This window comes from Tupaia chinensis, unplaced genomic scaffold (assembly GCF_000334495.1).
Source record: "Tupaia chinensis unplaced genomic scaffold, TupChi_1.0 Scaffold143791_1, whole genome shotgun sequence".
Lineage (NCBI taxonomy): Eukaryota > Metazoa > Chordata > Mammalia > Scandentia > Tupaiidae > Tupaia > Tupaia belangeri.
The window spans coordinates 184,513-194,005 of record NW_006203640.1 but is presented as its reverse complement, the minus strand read 5'-3'; the positions used below and the strand labels follow the sequence as shown (position 1 = coordinate 194,005).

At 34.2% G+C, this 9,493-nt stretch overlaps 1 long non-coding RNA gene across 1 annotated transcript; it reads right to left on the bottom strand.

Annotated features, from left to right (window-relative positions):
• Nucleotides 1-387: 387 nt before the first annotated feature.
• Nucleotides 388-8,914, bottom strand: LOC102468297 (uncharacterized). The gene is made up of 3 exons (XR_003547277.1): nt 8,633-8,914; nt 579-629; nt 388-432 (listed from the first exon to the last, which is right to left on the bottom strand). It is a non-coding gene; the product is annotated as an uncharacterized LOC102468297 (long non-coding RNA).
• Nucleotides 8,915-9,493: the final 579 nt, after the last annotated feature.

The following is a 9,493-nucleotide window of genomic DNA, read 5'->3' as shown; positions in this document are numbered from 1 at the left end:
TTTAATGTAGTCTATTTTAAAATTTGAAATGAGTAATATTTGGACTTGAAAATTATTTCTATAAATGGTTAATAACACAGAACACTTTGAGGAGGTTATGATAAAAATAGTGTAGTGACTTTTTTATTTTTCTGGTGTTTTTAAAGTTATCTTTAGAGGGAAAAAACACCATAGGTAATGATGGTAAAATGTGAATTTAATCATGAAATAAAATATCTGTATAGTAAGCAAGGCATCAAATATGCTCAAACAAGCAGCCTCAGCATAGCCTTAATCTCGTCTTTAAAGGAAGTTTATGACTGTAATACAAATCAACTTTATTTTTATATGAGCAATTTTAAAAGAGAATGAAGGAGACTATACTGACCTTTAGAACAATATGATTTCTTTTCTTTACTTAGGCTTCTCTGGTTTTATTTCTTACTAAGTGACCTGGCGATACAAAGACAACAGAGCAATTTATTATCTTTATTATACAACATTCCATATTACATAGAGATATTGTCATTGAAAAAATTGGCTTATGCCTCCAGATGCAATAACAAAATGACAGCTGTTATGATAAACTTCATACTCACCAAGCTTCTATGTCTGTTCTTCTAGTTCTTGGGTCACTGGTGCCCTGAAAACTACACAATTATACTCATTAGTAATAGTGCTTGTTTATTAGATATTTCTGTTCCTGTCTTTATTTTAACCTGCTTGTCAGTCATTATGGCGTACAATTTATTGAGAGAAATGATAGGCTGTCACTTTATTTGGAACCATATAATAAGATAGCCTTAGCATTCATTCAAAAGATCTGGATCCAGTGGCTCAATTGAATGACAGTAAATTATAGTGGAACTACAAAATGGTAATGGCCATTGGAAGTCTCTCCTCTAACATTCAACCTGTCATTTGCATTATTTTAACTTAAAAATAAAAGATAGTTCCCTGTCATGCCATTTGCCCGAATGTGTGTCTAAAGCAATTTAGAAATTACCTGATAGGTTCAAGTAATTTTAAAACAAAATCACTAGCTTAACTGAAACACAATAAATCTGCTCCTCATTACTTCATTTTAGACATAGACACATCGTTTTATGACAGCATTGTAAAAGTAAAGTGACTGCCATATGTTTTAAAAATGCAACCATTGAGAGAGCAGGAGTAATTACAAAGCTTACTAAGGGATTTAAAATGTGACCATTTAAATGACCGTCAGTCATCCCCAAAGTAATTATGGACAAAAAAAAAATCTTTGAGGTTGACATACTGTCAATAAGTGAACAGTGCTCTATTTGAAAGATTATAGATATTTCTATGCTAAATTAAGAAGATGCTTAAATAATACACACTTGTATTATTAACCTGATCTAATGTCCATCTAATTCAAGTTTCCACATGCTTTACTCACCTTAGCACCTGTCTAAAGAAATATTAATTTGATTGAATTTCAATACCACTTGCATACACGGTTTGTTCAATTTTTTCTAATAAAATGTTTAATTTATTTTAATTAAATCTGTTTTCCCCTCATTTAATTTTCTAAAGTTCAGTAGTTATTACTGATTAATAGATACCATGCTTTACATTTTTTAAGAGAAATGATTGTCCTGCATACAATCCTTCTGAAATACAAAAAACCTTTTTGACCATTTTTTACATTCTATGTAAAATTATGATGATCTGGCTTTGAAATGCATGTGAAAAAAATTACAGTTCTGGGACCAGCAATTAGCATAATGGCTATGTTGCTGGACTCCCACATAGTCGACAGCGGTTCGAGTCCCGGACCTGGTGGCTTAAACTCACACCGGGCACATGTGCGTGTGTGCCCAAGATTCCGAGAGGAGAATGGAGGAGAAGGGATTGTGGCGTGGCCATCCCCCCTGGGGGTGATTTCTTGCTTTCTGTCTCTGTCTCTCTCTGTCTGTCTGGGGAGCGCATGCGCCCTATAGCCAAAGCCTCTCAAAAAAAAAAAAATTAGAGTTCTAAGACTTTTAATACAAATATATTTGGGGAAACAAAACTGAAACATTTCCTTATTGGGTAGGTGATGAGAATTAGGAGGTCAGATGTATGGGGACTTCAAAAAGTGTGTAGAAAATGGAAATTAAACTACAAATTTATATTGTTAAAAAATAGAAAGAAAATGGGACCAGCAGTTAGCGTGATGACTGTCGTTGGACTCCCACGTAGTCGACCGCGGTTCGTGTCCCGGACCCAGTGGCTTAAAACTCACACCGGGTGTGTGTGTGTGTGTGCCCAAGACCCTGAGAGGAGAATGGAGGAGAAGGGATTGCGGCGTGACCATCCCCCCTGGGGGGTGATTTCTTACTTTCTGTCTCTCTCTCTCTCTCTCTGTCTGGCGAGCACACGTGCCCTATAGCAAAAACCTCTCAAAAAAGAAAAAAAAAAAGGAAAGAAAATCATCAATCCTCAAAGGGACCCAACAGTGGCACAGTAGTGACACAACACTCTGTGAGATTGAACCACATGGAGGGTTCTGGATTTGTGTCCAGATACCTTCCTGAATGTGTCACATGTTCATATTTCCATGATTTAGGGCTAGCTGAAGCTGTGGCTGGCTTGTGGCACCAAGACCTGTTGGGAGTGCTGTCTCTGGGTCTCTTTTTCTCTGTCTCTCTCTAATAAATAAACTTAAAATAATATTAAATGCAAGCATAGCTTTTTTTTTCTAAAATGCATTTTTTTTTTTGGAGAGGTTTTTCGCTATAGGGCACATGCGCTTGCCAGACAGACAGAGAGAGACATAGATACAGAAAGTGAGAAATCACCCCCCAGGGGGGATGGCCATGCCACAATCCCTTCTCCTCCATTCTCCTCCCGGGATCTTGGGCACACAGGCAGACGCGCCCGGCATGAGTTTTAAGCCACCGGGTCCGGGACGTGAACCACAATCGACTACGTGGGAATCCAGCGACATAGCCATTACGCTAACTACTGGTTCCCCCTAATATGCATTTTCTATAAACCTTATAAGATCCCTTGTATATCAAAACTTCTGTGATTAGTATGATAAGTTTTATCAGTAAAGAAAAATAAACATTTAATGTTACGTTCTGCTAAATTTAGACCCCCATATACTCCTTCTCAAAATCAATATACTATTATACTCAAATGTACATTTTATAGTATATACCTATTGATTTTGGTGCTTTTAGACTAGAATCACTGAAAGGGATATAATTTCATTGTTAATTTTAATTAATAATAGAACTTAACTATATAATATAATATCCTACTGGTGATCAATATTTTTTCTGATGATTTTTATTCTTATAAAAATTGTGTGTGTTTTAATATATTTATCATAATAATTATACATTTTTAATAAAATATAGGTTTTTCTTAAATTTTTTTCTGTAATTATTTGCCTGAAGGATTTATAATGATCAAGTGTATTTGATATAATTTTCTAAGATTTTCAATTGATAATTCTACATATTAAAATGTTTTCTTTGTAAAAATAAATTTACTTGAGAGTACATGTGTTCACCAAAGAGATAGAAAGAGCGAGAGAGAGAAACAGGAAAAGTTAAAAAACAATCACCACCACCCCCAGGTGAATGGTCACATCCCAATTCCCTTTTTTTTATTTTCCTGTTGGGACTTTGGGCCGCACATGTATTTAGTGTGTTTTTCAAGCCATTGGGTCCAGAACTCAAACTGTGTAGTCAGCCATGAAGGATCCAGCCATCTTACCCACCATTTCTATTCCATTACACAAATGCATATATACAGAGAATAGTTCTTTCAAGGTTTTTATGATTTAACTCACTGGCGTAAGGTGAAAAATAAGCAATTCTTAGCTATCATGCTTAATCTTTTTATATTTAGATCATATGATTTATTTAATATTAAAACATTGAAATTATTAGAAAATGTTCAATAAGATTAATTTTTCAGTATAATAATTTATCTCTGTGAGATAAATTTCATTTAAGTAAAGACTTTCCCCTCCCATTATCTAAATTACTTTGCCTATTTTTTCAGTTTTTGTTTGTTTGTTTGTTTTATGAGAAAGAGGGGACTTCCAACGAGGTTTTGTCACACTGTAGTCCTCTTCTAGTCTTTGCAGCCAGAATCATGGGTGTGTGTGCCCATTGGCTCATCCAGCATGTTTAGGTAAAGTGAAAACCAGTTCTTTTCAGTGTGGCTCTAGTATAGCCTCTTGACACTACCACTTTCACCATCCTACTGCCTTCAGAATGGCAATTATCCTTACATTGAATATTTTAAAAATAAATCCCTACAACATTGACCTTTTCGAAGAAGTAAAAATCATGACAAGAATACATTTGGAGTTATAAACTGTTATTTGTTTATATAGTGAACTCTCATTTTTTTTAGTACATTTTTTTTCTCTTAACCAAAACAATCCATTCATTCAATTCATTTAATTGCCCAATTGCATGTATGACAATTTTCCTACAAAGGCTGGAATTTGATAGATCTCAGAGACAAAATTTTACTAGACAATCCCACACACACAAAAAAAATAACATTCAAAAAACAGCTCAAGAAGCGTGTAGTATACTCTCATTGATCTACATAAATCACCTCGTATTTAAGAAGTAAGCATTCTTCATTTCATAATATAGATTAAAGTTTTCAGAAGGACAGGATAGATATGATAAATACCTATCATAATTTTTCTGTCAGAACTCCATGGAGCATTTTGAGTTTGCTCAGAAAATTCTAGAACTAGTACTAAAGAATTTAGTTAGCAAATTCTAGAGCTAATACTAAAAAGTCCATTATACGTACAAAAATCATAAAATTGTATCAAAAAAAGAATTTCTTTTTGAATATCTATCATTTTTAATTTGCCTTTATCTCTGCATCTGTCCATTGGTCCAAATAGAATGGTGACTACAATAAATTAAGGGAATAGTAAATTAAGGTAGTAACATTTCACATGCTTGAAGCCAAAATTGTATCAAGTAATAAGATTACCTTAAAGTAGAAACCCATTAATAAATGTATACCTTAATGAGTAGAATTCACTAATTAAACCATTGCTATTTCAAGTTTTTTGGTCTGGGCTATGTGCACTATAGTTAGCATAGCAATCCTGTGATTGCTATTCTTAGAAAGGCCTTTTGAAGATTTGCCCACCTTGGCTGCATCTGGATTTCCTGAGGCAATTAAATGAGAGTGCATTTAGGCAAGTTCTCAAACTTTAAAGTGCATAAGAATCAACTGGAGACCCTGTTAAAATGTAGATTCTGATTCAATCAGTTAGAGATTGGGCCTGATATTCATCATTTCTAACAAGTCCCCGGATAATGTTAACCACATCTTGAATGAGAACCTAACAAAACAAGTTCCAATTTCAGAACAGCAGGAAAGGCTAAATTGATAAAAAGAGGCAGGCAATGGATTTTTAAAACTTTTCACTTTCCACCTATTTTCCTAACATCCTGCCAAATTTATTACAGCAAAGCTGTTTTTCCAGTACAGATAGTCATGTTGCAGAAAAAGCAAATCATGTACATACAAGGAAAATTAGATGAGTTGATTTAGGTCTTTACCACAGCAGTACTTTTTTGCTTAAAATGATGACGTAAAGAAAGGATGACATGAGAAGCTTTATTTCAAACACCTCAAGAAGGAAGTGTCATTCTCAGTAGCTTTACAATATAAAATAGAGCACCACCAAAAGTAAAAAGCAAAAACAAAAAAACTACTAGACAAAAACAGGGCTATAAAAATAAATATATCATTAAGGAGACTCCATTATATGAGCATGTTAGACGAAGCAAAAAATCATGAAATAGAGAACCAAGACCAATGACTGTGAGAATTAAAAACTGTGTAAAAAAATTAATATGCCATAAATATTAGCCATATAAAGACAATGTAACAAAATCAGGAGCTAAGGAAAAGAAGAAATTAAACTGTTAACAGCATCATATTTTTAAAGGACAGAAAGTATATGTGCATGAGAGAGAGAAAGAGTGAGTAAAGGAGAGAGAAAGCACTTCCCATTGTCTTAGAGTAGAAACCCATTAATAAACATATGCCTTGTTGAGTAGAATTCACTAATTAAACCATTGCTCAAGCTCCTTCTTCTGGGCTATGTGCATTAGAGTTAGCATAGCAATCCTGTGATTGCTATGGTCTTGCCACAATTCTTTTTCCTCTCTTTCTCCACTAGTCATGACCCTGGGTACAAACATATACACCTGTTAGGTGTTACAAACCACCACAGCTGGGATCTTAACTTACATGGGTTAACTGTGTGGGATCTGGTTCCATACAACACTTAACTAACACATTCCAGGGCAAACCAAGTTTTGTTGCTTTTGGTAAGAACAAATAGATATACTATTAAAATTATAGCTAATTATTAAGTATATCTCAGAGTTATTAGATTTACAGGGATTTTTTTGGAGACAATGTAATTTAAGGAATATTTATGTGAAGTTCAGCATTTATTTCAGCTTCAAATTATATATTTATATACTTAATATTTTAATAAATTATATAAAATCATATTTGTGTAAAATATGATATAATTGATACAATATATATGAAGCACATATATATTATATAATTTCATGTACATTAGATTAAAATTTTAAATGAAAAATTATGATCCTGGGGCCAGCAGATGGTGTATGGTCTTGCCACAATTCTTTTTCCTCTCTTTCTCCACTAGTCATGACCCTGGGTACAAACATATACACCTGTTAGGTGTTACAAACCACCACAGCTGGGATCTTAACTTACATGGGTTAACTGTGTGGGATCTGGTTCCATACAACACTTAACTAACACATTCCAGGGCAAACCAAGTTTTGTTGCTTTTGGTAAGAACAAATAGATATACTATTAAAATTATAGCTAATTATTAAGTATATCTCAGAGTTATTAGATTTACAGGGATTTTTTTGGAGACAATGTAATTTAAGGAATATTTATGTGAAGTTCAGCATTTATTTCAGCTTCAAATTATATATTTATATATATTATAGATATGTGTGCGTTCGTGTCCAAAATATAAAAAGGTTGGTGAAATGGAGGAGAAGGGATTATGGCATAACTCCATGAGAGGTGCTTCTTCGTTTACCCTATTTCTCATCTGTCTCTCTCCAGCACTCCTCTGATAAAAATTTTAAATAAACAGGACCAGCAGATAGCGTAATGGTTACATTGTTAGACTTCCAAGTAGTTGACTGTGGTTTAAATCCAGACCTGGTAGCTTGAAACTCACGCCAGGCACGTTGCCAAGCACGTGTGCATGCATGCCCAAAATCCCAAGAGGAGAATAAAGAAGGGGTTGCAGTGTGGCCATTCCTGGCGGAGGTGGGGGGGATGTCTCACCTTCTGTCTCTCTGTATCTCTGGTGAGCACACACACCCTACAGTAAAAATCTCTCTCAGAAAAAAAAAATGTTCAATAGAAAATTGTGATCCCGTTTATTGTCTATATTTCCCACAATTATGCATATAGTAATAACAGGGCTTTTGTGGGTTAAAAATACATATTGTTGGACCCTATCTTGGATTTTCTGATTCATAGGGTCGAATAATTTGATTTAAAGCTAGCTCCCAAGAGAAGCTGATGTTGTTGGCTTAGTTATTATAGGTTGAAAACTACAGAGTAGTATTAAGCATTTGTAGTGAGAATTGTCTTATGGCTGGCATAGACGAGAAACTTTCTTGTCAACTATGTAGTCTGTTACTAAGTAATTAACCTATCTTGATTCTAAACCACAGACTACTACCAGTATTTCCTGAGATTGCCGCCAATCAATTATTGGCCCTCAGATTTTGTTCAATGTCTTTTTATGACTCCAACCTATGAGAAACCTTTATGTTATTTTTTTTAAGTTTATTAGTTTGTTTGGTTGGTTAGATTTGTTTGCGAGAGGTATGCGCATTCACTGAAGAGAGACAGAAAGACAGAGAAAAGGAGAAAACACTCCCAGGATTTGAACTGAGGTTGATTATGTAGGATTTGGCTTTACCTAACTACTAGGCCATGAGGCCAGCCCTGCTTTGTTTTAATAAGAAAAAGAGTGAGAGAAATTGAAAAACAAAAGCAAAAACAAACAAACAAACAAAAACCACCACCACCACCACCAACAACAAAAAGGTATTTTCGATACGGTCTCACCAGGACATGATCTTTCTGTAAATTAAGTTATCTAGGATCACTGTTTCACACCACTATAATGGTGTGTTTAGATTGATCCAGGATTCAAATCTAGCCTTCTATGCATCGCTGGCATTATGCCTGCACCACCCACCGTGGCTGAGCCTGTTACTTTTTTTTAATAAGTTCCCAGACAGCATATGCATTTGCCAGAGTGAAACCAACAGAGAGAGAGATAGAGAGAAATTACCCCTGATGGGGTTTGGTGGCATCGTAATCCCTTCTCCTCCACTTCTCTATCACATTGGGATTTTGAAAATACATATACACATACCTGGCATGTTTTTCAAGTCTCTGGAGTGGAGATTTAAACGACAATCAGCCACGTGGAATCGGGCTTCCCTTAACCACCAGGCTATGAGGCCAGACAGTACCCTCTTTTAACATCAGAAATGATTATTGTTTTAGTCAACCATCATCTGTTTAAGCATGTCACATGCATATTATTTTATTTGCTCACCATTTTCTTTCACATCCAAGCCTTTCTTTTATTGAAGAATCTCTTTTCCCATGTCTTCATACTGTACATACCGTAGATATTTCATTAGCTAGGTTGTTTGTAGTCCATTTTCTCAGATTTTAGACTGCATTCCTGAAATATAGTTTAGTTGATTATACAGTTACCAATTGTTAAATTCCTTCAGATTTTGAAGATTTTGCTCTACTTTTTCTACTCTTTGGTATTCAACTTTACTATTAAAAAGTCAGCAGTCAGCCTGAGAGATATTTCTTTGGATGTTGTCTGTCTTTTCTCTCTAGAATCTTATAAAACTTTTTAACTCTTTTGGTATTATACAGTTTTACAATAATAACTATAGATGAGAATTTCTTTCTTCTTTTCTTGAATTTTAGCTTGATAAATGTAGGGCTTCTGGAATCTGAGAGCGCATGTCTTTTGTCAGATCTGAAACATTCTTAGAATCATCCCTGAGTATTATTGCCTCTTCGCACCTATTCTCATTTGTTTCTAAAACTCCAATTAAAGGCATATTAATTCAGTCTCTTTCATATTTTTAACTCATGTTTTGTATTTTCCACCTTTGTCTCTTTTTCATAAATTCTGGAATATGCCTTTATATATATATTTTTATATATTATCTTTTTTTAATCCATTCTTTACATTCCTAATTTCAATAAATATATTGCCCTGTTCAAGTAGGGATACCTTATTAATTTTCAAATATGCATTTTACATCATGTGTTTCTGCAATGTGTTTTCAATATTCTTTTTATCTTTAATCATCTTAAAAATACTTATTGTATATTTGTTTTTTAATGTCAGTGTTTTCAATTTTGAGTTGAGTTGGTTGAGTTGAGTCTT